The sequence below is a fragment of the Cynara cardunculus genome, unplaced genomic scaffold (assembly GCF_001531365.2).
Source record: "Cynara cardunculus var. scolymus isolate 2C unplaced genomic scaffold, CcrdV1 Un_Scaffold_407, whole genome shotgun sequence".
Classification (NCBI taxonomy): Eukaryota; Viridiplantae; Streptophyta; class Magnoliopsida; order Asterales; family Asteraceae; genus Cynara; species Cynara cardunculus.
The window spans coordinates 1-15,261 of record NW_020200576.1 but is presented as its reverse complement, the minus strand read 5'-3'; positions in this window follow the sequence as shown (position 1 = coordinate 15,261).

The window sequence follows — 15,261 nt, the reverse complement described above, 5'->3', positions numbered from 1 at the left end:
TACATTAATATGAAAACGTAAAATGGCGTTGATTACAATAGGCCTAATCACCTATTTATACTAGTAGGCTAATTAGAAGATAACTATCTAACGAGACTATTTAGCTAATCTTCTACTAACTGATAAAGTTTATCTAAAGTATGGATAAACTACAAATCAAGATAAACTTGAAATCCAGTTGTCGATTTGTTATCTCCAACTGTCTTCCATGGGATGTTATTTCAATCTTATCTTCATCGTATGCCTCTGGTTGAACTGCTGAAGAAAACTCTAAGTGTTGTTGACCAGAGGGGTGATGAAGATGCTCTTTCCATCGCATCTCTGGTCGATTCATCGATCCGCTGGTTGTTCTCCAGACTTAGTCAATTATGCCTTAACGTCTTCATCGGTCTTCTGGTTCTTCATCACTTATTGTTCTTCATTTACACTTATGAATTATGGGGTCTAACAATCTCCTCCTAAGTAATGAAAGAACAAACATAAACTAATCTATGAACAATAATGAAGAACAGAGACTATGATCATCTTGGTCTGGATCCTCATGCCTTGGCCTCTTCTGCGAGCGGCTGGCCGAACATGAAGCTCTGCTTCTCTTCTTCTTGAGGTGGAGGGAGGCCAAGTAGGCTCTCATAGCCTTTCTTCTTCGATCGACTTCCATAGATTGTAGAAGGGAGGCGGTGCGTTCTTGTTGGTCATCAAGGCTCTAGGAGAGAGCCTTGGTCGGTTGAGCCGCTCGATGAATGAATTTAGCACTTATCTCGTTGAAAGAGGAGATAAGTGCCTTGGATAGAGCCCTGAGGTCGGCTCTTGTGGCATATTCGGAGGTGGTGGATGATGAGGCTGGGGGAGGTATGGAGGTATAGGTGGATGCGGTGGGTGGGATGGGAAGGTTGGAGATCATGGCTCTAATCTCTGCAGCAAAGGAGGATAAGGCTTCATCGAACAACAGTGCTGCAGGGCTGGGTGGTGGAGGTGGTGTTTGGGGTATTTGGGCTAGAATGGTGGCTGGAAGTTGATTGAGGGTGGTTTGTATGATGGTCATTTGGTTAGTGAGGGAGGCTAGTGTTTCATCGATTGATGAAGTTGTTTGTTGTGGGGTTGGTTGAGGGATTTGGGAAAGGATGGTGGCTAGAAGGGTGTTAAGGGTTTGGGAGATGATGTTTATCTGGGTGGTAATGGAGGATAAGGTCTCATCGGTCACAGTTGCCTGGGCCGTGAGGGTGGCGATGGAGTTCATCATCAATTGGTTTCTTTGGGTGGTAAAGGTGGATGAGGTGTTATGGTGTTGGGTTACGGTTTGTTGCAGCATTTGGAGACGGGTTGTATTATCTCGGGTTTGGGTTGCAAGGRTGGCAAGGGATTGTTGAAGGGTGGTGATATCGATGGACAGTGGTAACCAGATCAGCCACGAGGGTAACCCCTGCAGCAACGGATGCTGCAGGTTGAGCCTCAGCTCCAGAGATGCCTTCATTGCCTTGTAAAAATATAGGCCATGAAGGACTTCCATCATGTCCTTGATAGCCCTCTAGTGAGGAGCTATCTCCTGATGTTGCAACAACTTCTTCTTCTTCCTCGGCTTCAGAGACCGGGTAAGAGAAGTAAGTGTGTTTCCCTTTCGCTAGATCAAGTATCGAAGGGGGGTTTTGTGCACGAATGGGAGATCGCTCTGAACGATCTTAGGGTTCAGCAATGTCAGAAGAAACACATGATTCTGGGTGTGTGGGTGGTAGTGTCGAGCCATGAGGCGATGTGGCTCTTATGTCTGCATCGCCTTTCTGTTGGGAGAGGAGCGATGGAAATCGTGGTTCCTCAGCTAAATCATCTCCAAAGGCCCGAAGAATGGCCTCTGGATGGATGGTTTGGGTTTGGTTTGGACTGGGCCGTCCTTGTTCAATACCCCTTTGGCCTTGATCGCTAGGGGTAGAGGAGGTGGTTGCCCTTTGGGAAGAGGGAAGGGGATTTGTTTGTGTAGGGCTGGGGGATGCACGAGGAGTGTCATCTTCATCATCCGATGAAGATGGCTCATATGCTCCCTCGCTTGACTGAGGGAACGACTCTATGCGCTCTGGGGTAGCTGCCCTTGGTCCATGGGACAACTGAGAGCGTTCGTAAGTTCTTCGGATCTCAGATGTCTCTGCGATGACACTGATCATGGCTCTGGAGATTGGCCTGTCGATGGTGTAGCCATCCTTTGAGAATGTAGATCGATGGTCATGCATCTTAAAGAGTGGAGTGAATGGTTCCTCGGCCGGTAGGTTGTGTTTCCTCATCGCATCCCCTATGAAGAGAGATAGGAAACGAGGAAACAAAACGGAAGTCAAGGGCTTGCCGGTGGCCTGGAGCTTGCACTTTTGGACTACCGCTGAATGGATCTCATTGTATATGAGGAAAGCGTAGTCAAGAGGGATGTTGAAGAAGAGTCCGTACATAATCGTCATTATGTTGATGTTGCCTTGATCCATCGACCCTAGCTTGCATGTGAGGGCCCTATTCAATATGGAAAAGAACATATTCCACATTGGCGGCAAAAACTGCCTTTTGAAATCTGAGGCTTTGCGTAGGTCACGATTGTAATCTAGCATTTTTATGAACCGGAGGATGTCTGAAGTTTGGGTTGGTCGGCATATTGGTCAATGTCGAGCTCTCGGCGGGTGGGAATTCACAGAACCCTAGAGACTTTTGCCCGATATATCTTGAGCGAGCAAATCATGTCATTTGGGGCGTCGATGTCCCCGATTATTTCACGGTTGTCAGGGTCGTACTCACAAGTTTGCTAGTATTGTTGGACGTACTTTAGAGGTACGCCATTGTCGGTTAGAGTCAGGGCAGGTAGAAGGATGCAGTTACGAAAGAACTCGATTATCACAGCAAACTTGTCGTCAAACAGGGTGGTTCGAAGCTCGATGGCATGATTGTTGGGATTTATTGGTAGAAAGACGATTGCTCGGCTGTCGGCGCCGGTGGATTCGATACAGCTATCGTTGTCGTTGGACTCGTGTGATGCAGAGGAAGCCATTTGTGGATACAGTTGCAGGTAGGTTTGTGCGTCAAAGTCTAGTTGAAGGTTTTAGGAAGCGTAAGGGATGACTGGAGGTAGAATAAGGGTATATATAGGTGGGGGGAGGATAACATGAAACGGTTTTCTGATTATTATATTTAAATAATCATGAAAGGTGAAGGCGTTTGGCAAAAGGTGAGTTGATTTGGGGATCGTGAGCCGTCTTGATTGTACGTGCCAGTAATGTTGGATGACACGTGTTAAGACGGGGATAAGAAAGGGTAATTTCAAACAGTTCATGGGGAACAGGCTGCATATGGTGTCAGGCGCGTGGGAGAATGACGTATGTATATGGTGTCAGGCGCGTGGGAGTGTATCCAAAAAAAATTTAAATTCCATCTAATTGTAAGATAAATACGAATTACGAAATTTTGGTCTTCTAAAAACCCATGTTGTATAGTTTTTAGTCACAAAAGCTGCAATTTTGTATAATCTTTAGAAAGTTTTCAATTAAGATGGGTTTTTGGATGAAAATTATTTTGTCATGGAACCAGAGGAGCTCTGGTTGGTCATGACTCATTGGGTGAGGAACCAGAGGTGCTCTGGTTGAACATGATAAATAAGCCTTCGATGACTAACCACAGGCTCTAGATAAGCATTGACAATCCATTATGTAGAACCAGAGGGGCTCTAGTTGAACATATAGTGTATCCATTATTTATTTAGCATTTAAGAGTCTAGAGGCTCTGGATAGTAGGCTCTGGTATGGAAAATGCATATTTATGCAATGGAGATTCATGATGAATGAATAGCTCCCCCAAATGATGCACGTAGATAAGATTTGAGTTTTAGAAACTCCCCCTGGAACCAATAACGATGTGGATTGAGGTGACCAGAGGCTCTGGTCTTTACAACCAGAGGCTCTGGTCTTTACAACCAGAGGCTCTGGTTGTGAATGAAGATGAAAAGTTGTATGAAAAATGTCTAAGTATGCAAATGGATGTGCATATGAATGGGTCTTTGAGACCAGAGGGCTCTGGTTCCAAAGACAATGAATCCAGAAGCTCTGATCTTTAGAACCAGAGGCTTTGGTTGCAAAGGCGATAAAAAGAAGTATGAAATATGGTTAAGTGCATGTGAGTGAGAAAGGGGGGCTCTTTGGGTCCAAAGGGGCTCTGGTTACAAAGAGTATGAATCCAGAGGCTCTGGTCTTTAGAACCAGAGGCTCTGGTTGTCTTGGATATGCTATTAAAGATGAATGAAAGGTGAATTTAGCATGCCAAGTCTTATTTGGAAACCAGAAGTCTCTGGTTACAAAGGACCAAAGCCTCTGGTTACATGAATGATGTTATGCTATGGAGTCCAAAAGGGCTCTGCTCTCAAAGGATGAGAATCCAGAGGCTATGGTCTATAGGACCAGAGGCTCTGATCTATAGGACCAGAGGCTCTGGTCTTAAAGAGTGAGAATCCAGAGGCTTTGGTCTATAGAACCAGAGGCTCTGGTTGCGAAGGTAATACTTAGTGAATAAAAATTAAGTATTTGCTTTGGACCAGAGGTCTCTGGTTCCAAAGGCGATGAAAAACTTTGAGCCATATTAAAATATTTCTTCATGGCCAGAGGCTCTGGTCTTTAGAACCAGAGACGCTGGTTTGGAGTACTTATTGATTATGGCTTATTGTTATTTATCACTTGTAGGCATAACCATGAGATATTGAGAATCTCTGATTTAAGAACTTTTATTGCCTTTAAGTGGTGAGATTCAGCATACCCATCTTGCTGACTAGGAATAAAAATCTTTTCTCATCAAGAGCTTTTGTGAAAATGTCAACAAACTGAATCTCGGTGGGAACAAAGTACATTTCTATATTACCTTTTTCAACATTGTCTTTCAGAAAATGGTAGCTTACATCGATATGCTTGGTCTTGGAATGCTGCACTGGGTTTGCAGAGATTGCTATAGTACTCTTGGAGTCACAGAGGATGGGAATTTTGTCATAATGGAATCCATAGTTTTAAGCTGAGTCTTCATCCAGAGGACTTGTGAACAACAATTAGCAGCAGCAACATATTCTGCTTCTGCTGTAGAGGTTGAGACACAGTTTTGTTTTCTAGATGTCCAACTTACCAGCTTGTCCCCCAAGAGTTGACAGCTTCCAGACGTGCTCTTTCTATCAAGCTTGCAACCTGCATGATCTACATCTGTGTAGGCTATTAGATCAAAGCCAGAGTTCTTTGGATACCGGAGACCCAATGAAGGAGTTCACTTGAGGTATCTAAATATCCTCTTGACTGTAGAGAGAAGAGATCTGCTTCTGTCTTGACTCAACCCGATCTTAGACTTGTCTTCAAGAATGAGTTCTGGGTAAAGAAATTTTTCAGACTAACTGAAGCATTCAAGTATTCAACAGACACACTTGAATGGTTTCAGAAAGTTATCAGAGATAGACTGGGTAGAACCCATGTGCCAAGGGAAGACGGGAAACAACTCATTCATGAGATATCTACAGTCATCAGTTATCGAAGACTGCTACTGCGCTTCTGGGAAATATCTTAAGGTAGATCATGAATAGAGTTTTAAATTTTTTCCCTTAAATTGAAATGTCTTTGCTTCCAATATTGTAGGAATTCATCATCCAATGAAAATTTGGAAATTGATGCTTTTCTTTAAAATAGTCTCTATCTTCATTATTGTTCATAGATTAGTTTATGTTTGTTCTTTCATTACTTAGGGGAAGATTGTTAGACCCCATAATTCATAAGTGTAAAAGTAATGAAGAACAATAAGTGATAAAGAACCAGAAGACCAATGAAGACGTTAAGGCAGAATTGACTAAGTCTGGAGAACAACCAGAGGATCGATGAATCGAACAGAGATGCGATGGAAATAGCATCTTCATCACCCATCTGGTCAACAACACTTAGAGTTCACTAGCAATTGTTCTATGGCGTACATGTCGTAAGAAAGCCACTTTCTAATCATGTTATTTAAGTTGGTCAATGTTGGTACAAATATGTGTTTTCTCCAAAATAATACGTTTATTCGGTAACATTTCGGTATGATTTTTACCTCTAAAAGTACACATGTTGGTACTTGTGATCGATTATGTATTACTCAATTTGAGCTTCTTTATTATTACAACTACTTGTTTATTCAACATAATTTCTTACTTGGCTTATGTTTGACATTTCATTGATTTCGTTATGTATTGACCATGTAAAACGTATAACGTCACATTCGTTGTGACAACTCAAATTCGGGGAACTCGAGCTACTAACCACCTATGGGGGTACCATAGGCATGTCATGGTAGCACTGATGGCGTGACACTAACTGTGATAGCGTGATCAGTCCACGACATCTCCTCTTTTGTGTTCTTGTGAGAGCTATTTTGGTGTGATGGATATTATATTTAGGAGGTGTATGGGTCGACCCTAGCACATGTGATCCGTTTGTAGGGTGGATATCGGTGTAGTGTTCACACCACATCTCACATTTAGTACGTGAAGATCTGCAATCCAACATATAGGCCTATGTGGCCTTATGTCTGACACTTGTCCTGTTGGTTGATATGCAAGTGTAAGCGTTTTATAAGCTCGATTTGTCCCTTCATATGCTTTCGTATGATTATGTTATTTGTTGATTTCACTAAGATTTTGGTACTCATTTTATCCGATATCTTAAGACCAATTTTGCTGTGTTTGTATTATTATTTTATTATAATTGTTTATTTGTTCACTGGGCATTTGACTCAGCCATGTTTTCTTCTGTTCCTCACGGCAGGTAATCAAGGGGATGGCTAAGTCTTGTGACGAAGAGTAGACTAAGATCTCGATTTCAAAGGTTTCGAGAGGTTTAGTACCATGTTATTCATTTACTGGATTTATTTCATTGGCTACTAGACTAGCATTTCTTTTAAAGTTGTTGTGGATTTCCTTGAGTTGTTGGAAGGTACTTGAAATGGTTTGTTTGGATATGTTTATTTCTTTATTTGGGAGATATTTAAATTCGTTATTGGAAGATACATTTTGGAAGTTTTATATATATCGGCTCCGTTACGTTTTGAAGCGACCTCCCATCCTATGGAATGGAGGTGTTAACAGGTCTTATTTCAAAATAATATAAAATTTCATTTGTTTATAAAATAAATATTTAATTAACTAATCTAATATCTCTCATTCGGAGGTAGGATCCGTAAAAATATGATAGTAATTCTGGTTTTCGATTGTTTGGATTCCACTAAAAGTCGTGTAACACTTTCAGATTGAAGTATTACGATGGTACAATTGAAATTTCAATCGGATAAAATTCAGTTGTTTCGAACAGAGAATCAATCGTTATGAATCTGTGTACCTTCCTTAATCAAAATGACCAATTCGAAAATTGAATTCGAAAACTGTCAAAAACGACAGTTTTTGAACCCTAAACCGGGTTTAAAAAACCGGACAAAAAACCAGGTTTAAAACTTCAAATTCGAATTTTTGAAGCATTTTTACAATGCAATATTACCCGAATAAAAAATTTCCCCAGCCAGGGGCTCTGCCCCTTGGATCCCGCCACCGGGGGCACTGCCCCCGGACCCCATGATTAATCAAAATAAACTTAAACAAGTGTGCACTTCGCACCTTCCTTACTTGTTCGATATTTTTCATGATTACATTGGTCAACAAATTAATCTCATTACACTTAAATGATATTAGTAATATAAATCACCAACATCTTCTATCTCAAATAGATCCCTGTTCCAAAGTTGAATTATCGTTTCCATAAAAACTTTCACCTTAGATTGTGTGTGATTTCATAAAGTTTACTAAAAAGTTTTGGAAATAATTTGAAGTGATCAAAAAGATCATATCAATTTTTTGAAAAGAAAAAGAAGTAAAGATCAATCAAAATCATGCAAATATAAAAATAAGTGAATATTACAATTGTTTTTTTGAATTTCAAGTCCCAGTCTTGTACGGGACCGGTATTGGTTATGTATAAGACTATTTTTTCAATTTCCTTTAAGTTTTTATTAATTATAATACAAGCTTTTTAAAATTTCGAGTTTATTTCTCAACTAAATGCATTATTTAAAAATATATTTCAATGTTAAATATCAAAAATCATGATTAGAAAATTTTAATAACGATTTTATGAAATGATTTATTAAAATGTTTTTTTTAAAACCAGGGTAAACTTTAACAAATTGACACATGTTACTTTATTCAGATGAGTTGGACTTAAAATTAAGACAACACAAATATTCTTACTAAGTGTGTTATAGAGGCTATAAAGAGTCGCCATAATCTTATGGGTCTATATGGAAAGAAAGACAAGATCTATACTAGTTTGGTATTGATGCATCACCAAATGCACTTCCAACATATGGTCAAATCTGCACTTTCTTGGAAGACTGTTCAATCCAGTAGTGTTGTGAAAAGTTATTTATAAAACAATGTTCATTACTTCGTTGCTGAAATCCAACCTGATCTTGCATCCATACTATCTTTCAATTATTGTTACATTTTAGTATTTAGTTATCAACTCTCGCAAATATATTTTTTCTCTGAAGCTTTATTGCTTCCAAAAACCCTTTTTTCTGAAATCTTACTTTAATGTTAACTTTAGTGACTCTTTTTGCAATTTAAATTTCTGTGGAACGATGTTTGGTATTACTTACCATTATTACTTGCTTTGGACGACACTTGTAAATCATGTATGCTTGCATGATTTACTTGTTATTATAGCCTTTTGAGGGTATAGATTCACACACACCAATGAGATTAGGTTGAAATTTTTTATTTTGTTTTGATTTATTATGGAGAAAATGTTAACAAAAAGGTTGTTGCTGCAAGTTTGCTACAACAAGAGGGGCTGATCATACTCTTTGTCAGCTGGTGGTGATTTTTTGAGCTCAAGCTTTTGAAAATAGGATCTTTAGGTTTGAAGTCGGCAAGTTTTGGAGGATGGAAAAAGTTATGTAGATGATGGAAACATGATATAAGTACTTAACTTGGTTAATAGTAGTTGTCTTTTATATTTGGTGAATACCATTTGAACAATATGTTCCCTATGTACTCTGGTTATTATCTTTTAGGAGGACACTAATTAGGTTAAAGAGGATCAAGCTTCATACAAGCTTTAAGATCTAACAACTTTATGCTTTCTTTTAATTCAAGTATCGAGTTCTTTTATTTATTTTTTTGGTTCTTTTGCAACAACAACCTTCACATCATCTTTTTCCATTTTTGCACAATTACTTGAATGTCATTTACGTTCAAGTTTTTTACTTACATTTCAGTAATATCAGGCTAAATACCATAGCTTGGGTGTAAGCAAAGGTTGGAAGAATAAGTCGTGTGTTTGTGGATAATTGTTTTTGCCATAACAATCTACTTCACTGTTCACTTTTTGGTCTAATATTTCATCTAGTAATCTTTGACAAATTGACATATGCTAATTTACTCAAACAAGTTTGATAACTCTAATTTTCAGAGTTATTACATGTCTTTTATTCGTCGATTTCGGTCATTTCACTTCCTAAACCTCCTTTTTTGGTCTAATATTCTCTTCTGAGCAGAAAGTGTGCATTTATGTAACTTTACACCATTTGGTGCATTTTTATGTTGAAAAATTGAGAATTCATTCAGGGTGAGATCTGGGAGTGGTCACTCCATATTGTCAGATCTAGCATGTGCAATAAGATGATTTTGGAGGCTGGTGTAGTGCTGAATGGGGAACCAGAAATTTGTTTTAGAAGGTTCCATGCTTCACTTTCTACAGTTGGTGAAAATAAGACATAAAGAAGATGAACAAAAAAAAATACTCGTTTATTCAAAGCCCCAATTTAAGGAAATATGAGTTTATTCTTTGGTCATGGAGATTATTCCTCTCCATTTTGCCTCTTGGGTAAAAGGGGTGTCTTTTTTACTTGACCTATATAAAATCTTGACATTTATTGTTATCCAGAGATCCTTTTATTCAAGTTTTCTCCTTACAATTTAGTTAGTTTTAGTCTTAAAGAGAAGTAATGTCCAGTAGTAAATCTATAGCTTAAATTCAGTAACTTAGTTTTACTTTCAGTAATTTTATTTTCAGTATTGTAAATCAGTGTCTATGAGAGTGGGCACTGCGACTTTCCGGTTTATTGAAAATCTTTTGTTATATTTTCTTGCACTCTTCTAATTTCCGTTTTCTACTCCTTTCTAAGTATGAGCTGGGCATCCTTTGAGATGTAGAAATGAAAATTACTCATACTTTTATGTAAAATTCTTGAGTAATTTTACATGTTGAACCTTTATTGTTTTGGTCACCTTTGTTCGATAAAGCCCAATGATGCGGACAAGTTGATCTCTTGAAAGTGTCTAAAGTCTAGTTCTAGATTTAGAGATGGGCAAAACTTCACGAGCTTGGGTGAAGTTAGGGAGTTCGGGAGAATTCATATAACGCCAACGAAAGTTGGGTTTGCATAGTGAGAACTTGAACCACATGGAGTAGAGACAAGCTACCTAGTGCACAAAACACTAAGAGCACTTCTCTTTACACATTCCATAAAACCCCAAAAGGGTTTACCACGGGTTATCACTAACAAAACTAGTAAAATTAGACATGAGATTTTAACTAGGAAGTATGAGTATTAGTTGTGATAGGACCTCTCGAAAGAGAGTGCTCGCTCCATGTAGTACAGTGACCACTTTTCTGGATCAGGCATTTAATGTAAAATATGAGGAAAATCATAGCTACATCTCATTCTTTTAATATTAGAACTTTGTATTGGGACTGAATTTCAGTGTTAAATTGTATTCGTCTTGAAAGTTAATAATTGTCTATAATTGTATAAATATCGAGTTTGACTTTGTAAGTAAGTTTGACTTTGACTAGAAGGGTTCCTAGTTTAACCCTATATATACATTTGTCTTGTAGTGATTTTGTAAGAGAGTGTAGGAGAGAGCTCAATTGTAAAATTACATACATAATACAAATGTTGACTATTTGATAAATCCTCTCAACTCTCCTCTCAAGTGTTCTTGAATGTTTAATGAATCTGCCATGGATTGTATGAAGATATATGAAGATTGATCATTTTGTGATTTCACATTTGGTATCAGAGCAGGTTATGCAAAGAAATCACGAAAAGAAATCATAATTTTTGATGATTTTTCTGGAATTTCTTCTACTGTTCATCTTTTCTTCAAAGTGTTCTTAAAAAATTTCAAGACTTTTATCCAAAAAAAATTCAAATTTTTTGAGTTTTGGTGTTAAAAGGATGATCAGTGTGTGTGTATTTGTTTCGTGAATCTTTGTTATTCACAAAGATTTTTGTTTTGATCATTATTTTTTTAGTTTTGATCAAATTGGTGGAATTTTAAATTTTTTGGTGATCTTGGTAAAATCTTGAAAAAGTCGGTGTTTGATCCGTTTTTGCATAAAAAGTTGAGATTCTTTATGTTTTTGTCATGTTTTGATCGGATTTTAGCTTTCATTGCTTAAAGTCTAAGTCATTTTTTAGCTTAAGTTGCATAAATGTGTAGTTGAGTTCTTGCTAAATCGTACACCATTTAAATCGGTTTTAGTGTTACTTGGAAGTAGACTTGTCCGGATTAGGTAGTATATCGTGCATAAGCTTAACCGTATTAGGGTAAATCGCACTCAAGGCTATTTGAGTTGGTCTAAATCGCACAACCTTATGGCCGGATTTGACTTAGCCAATATTTTGAAGATCACAAGGCTTGTCCATATTAGAACTTAATCACTCATATTGTTAATCGGGTTCAAGGTAAATCTGTCAAAGGCTCAACCGGACTTAACTTTTCTCGCGCAACCTCGCTCAAATTACCCGGATACACTTGGTCGCGACTCATTTTTTCCTTGCATCCTAACCCATACAACCCCTTGTCCGGAGTTGCTTCCTCGGCCAAGCGATTTGGTGTTCTTGGTAATTCCCGGATACCTTCCCCGGACACAACCTTGTCCGGATTACACGTTCCTCGGCCATCATCGCCCAATCCCGTGTCCGACTTAGCCATCATCGCCCAACCCAGTGTCCGGATTACCTGCTTCCTCGGTAACTCTTAATCGCGAGCTTCTTTTTCCCGGATACCAACCTCGCATATCCCCGTGTCCGGTTTACGTAATCCTCGGTCACCAGCCCATCCGGACTAGCCTTTTTCCCGTGCACCTTGTGTCCCCCGGATACCATTCTCGGTCAAATGACTTAGCCAAGTTTCAGCTTTGTCCGGATTTGTTTTATAGACAACCAAATTTCCATATTATCCGTATTTGAAGCTTTCTTTGCCAAAACTTGATTTTTTTTTTCAAGATCTCGTTTTTTTAGTTTTGATCAGTTTTATCTGAATTTCACGTTTTATCTGATTTTTGAGGATTTAACTGTTTTTGATCTGTTTTGAATTGGTCTGAACTATTTTGAGATTTTTGAACTGTTTTGTGTCGCGTAAATTGTTTTTGATCAGTTTTAACCTTTTTTGACTGTTTTTAACAGTTTTTGACTGTTTTCAACAGTTTTGACTGTTTTTAATGATTTTTAATTGTTTTCACTGATTTTTTCTTATTTCTAAACAGTTTTTGAGTTTTTCTAATATTTTTGAGCTTACGGATTTTATCTAAAAGTTTTTGCTGGATTTTGATTTCTTTAACCGATTTAGTTAATTGCATAAGATTCGTTGATCAATCGTGAAATTTTGAAATGACAGTTTATCTTGAGAAGGAAAACAGGGAATTGAAAAAGAAGATTTCTAAATTAGAGGAAAGTTTGTTTGAGTACAAAGAAAAGTATGTCAATATGTTTCGTGAGAATTTTCTTAATGGGGATTTAATTAAAGCTTGAAAACACTCTGAGTTCTGTAAGAAAAGAGTGTGATGAAGAGTTAAAAACCTGGAGTAAGTCAAATAAAGACTTATTTAATAAACTCTAAAAAGTTCAAAATGAACTAAATGCTAAGAGAAACTTTTCTGGAAGGAAAAATACAGAGACTAAAGACTTCACTGAAAAACTTCATAAGTCTGAGCAAATCATCTTGGAACAAGCCAAGATTGATAAAGAGAAGAAAGAAATTAGAGAAGAATGTCCGAGCAAAAATATGGAATTATCTGACTACATTGTTCAAAAGCAGAAGGCTTTGAACGAAGAGTAAAAGTTGTTTCTCTTGAAAAGAGAAATATTGCTAAGAAATATGCAGCAATTTCAAAAGAGCTTGCAGAAAAGAAAAAAATGGCTCGACATTGCTTCTGAGAATGAAAAGAGCAGCTCAGATAAAGAGAGACGAGAGTTTGATAAAGAGAAGAAGATGTTTGAGAAGCTGAAGAAGGAATTAGAAGGTAAACTACTAGATACTTCTAAGAAATTGGATGATCTTAAGACAGAACTTGAAACTGAATTGAAAATGAGAACTAAACTCAAAAAGAAATATGATTTAGTTGCTGATGAATGAGACCAGCTTTTAAAGAAAGTTAAAGACTTTTCATGTGCTCAAAGCTCATCTGGTTCTCCTTCACAGTGTAAAACAAGCTTCTATGACTGTTCTAAATCTAACAGTTATTTAAGTAGCCCTAAATCAACTGTTTCTAAGAACTATTCTCGTTCTTCTAATCAGTACTATCAAGGGTATGTCATTGGATCACCCAATTACTCTTCTAAAGTTAAAAGTGTTTGGGGTTAATAAATCTGAATTTGTTTCGTCTCGTAACTCTGTTGTTACTAACAATATTCTCCCTTATTTTGTGAGATCTACTAATGATTTGATAAATCTTAGCAAGAGAAGGATCATGTGTTCCACATGCAAGACAATTGATTTTGTGAATAGGAAACGGTACAACAGGTGGACTGGAGACAACAAATATCAGAAGAACTGGAAAGATAATAACAAGTATGATAATAATAACTGGTATGGATCCTATTGCATATATTATCATCATGTTAAAAGTGCGAAAAAGAAAACATCTAATAAGAATAGATGGTTTGGCAGTTACAATATCCCACAACCTGATACTAACAAAGAAGGACCCAAGTTTGTTTGGGTACCAAAATCTATTTAATCTGATTTTGCAAGTGTGTCATTATCGCGCTGATCAGAAAATCATGATTATGATACACAAATTCAGGGGGAGTTTGTAATCTGTCCAAATAAGGTTTCTGAATACATCCGTTCAGAACCCGTGCTTAAATGAATGAGGCTTCTAAACACTCAGTTTAGGACCCGTGCTTTAATGATATTGGCTTCTGAACAACTCAGTTCAGGACCCGTGCTAAAAATGTTTTTATTTTTTTTTATTTTTTGAGCTGAACTGAAACATTACTCAAATATATTTTCTAGGGGGAGTCTCTAGAAATTTCAATAAATGTTTTTGGAAAATGGAATTGTTTTTTGTGTGGAAACGAGTACATTCTTTGAGCAGGTATTTCCTGAGATTTTACTTGCGTAATTTCTCATCGTACATAATTCCAATACCTGTTTCAGCTATTCTTGAAACTGTTATTATCACATCTCTTAAATAATATCATTTTCGGTGATAATACACTCATTTGTAATCAAATGTTGTTTTTCTGATATTTTTTTTACCTCGATTGATATTCATTTCATGATTTTTTTTATTAGCATCTGTAAACTTGTTCTTACAGATCTTCGTTCTTTATTCTCACATACTGAATAATCTGACTTTGCGTATCACTCCTTGATTGATTGTACTTAAAAGCTTCACATCTTGATTAAATTTTATCTGATCATTGTGCTTTACAAAAATAACATTTTGCTGAACTGTTTATGATCTTATGAGCATACTGCTAAATTTAGGAGGGACTGAGTGATTAACATAAATACCTCTATGGAATGTCAAAACCGACAAACCTACCCAAGAGGACAATCATATCTGAGTGAGCTTAAACTCAAAAAGGGTTTCTGTGCAGAGCTTAAAATGAAAAAGAGAGGGTGTTGATCCTCTCTCTCAGTGATTTGATGATAATCCCTTTTATCTATCGATGTAATTTTGTTTCTGTATTTTCAGTTCCAGCGATTAGACATTGAGTATGTTCAGTGATCGCTAAAGAACTTGCTTTGTAAATCTTAGAGACACAATACTTCAAGAAGACAACACTCATACCAAAGAACCTTCAGCGAATGTCGAAGACTGAAACTGAAGATTAGAGACTGGCGAGTATGTGATCTGAAGCGGTATTCAGTGATTACGAACCTTTCTACATATGTGTGAAGACTGCTCTAGCTTCAGAGAATGATGATGAGACCTTCAGGTCATTCCAGCATTCAGC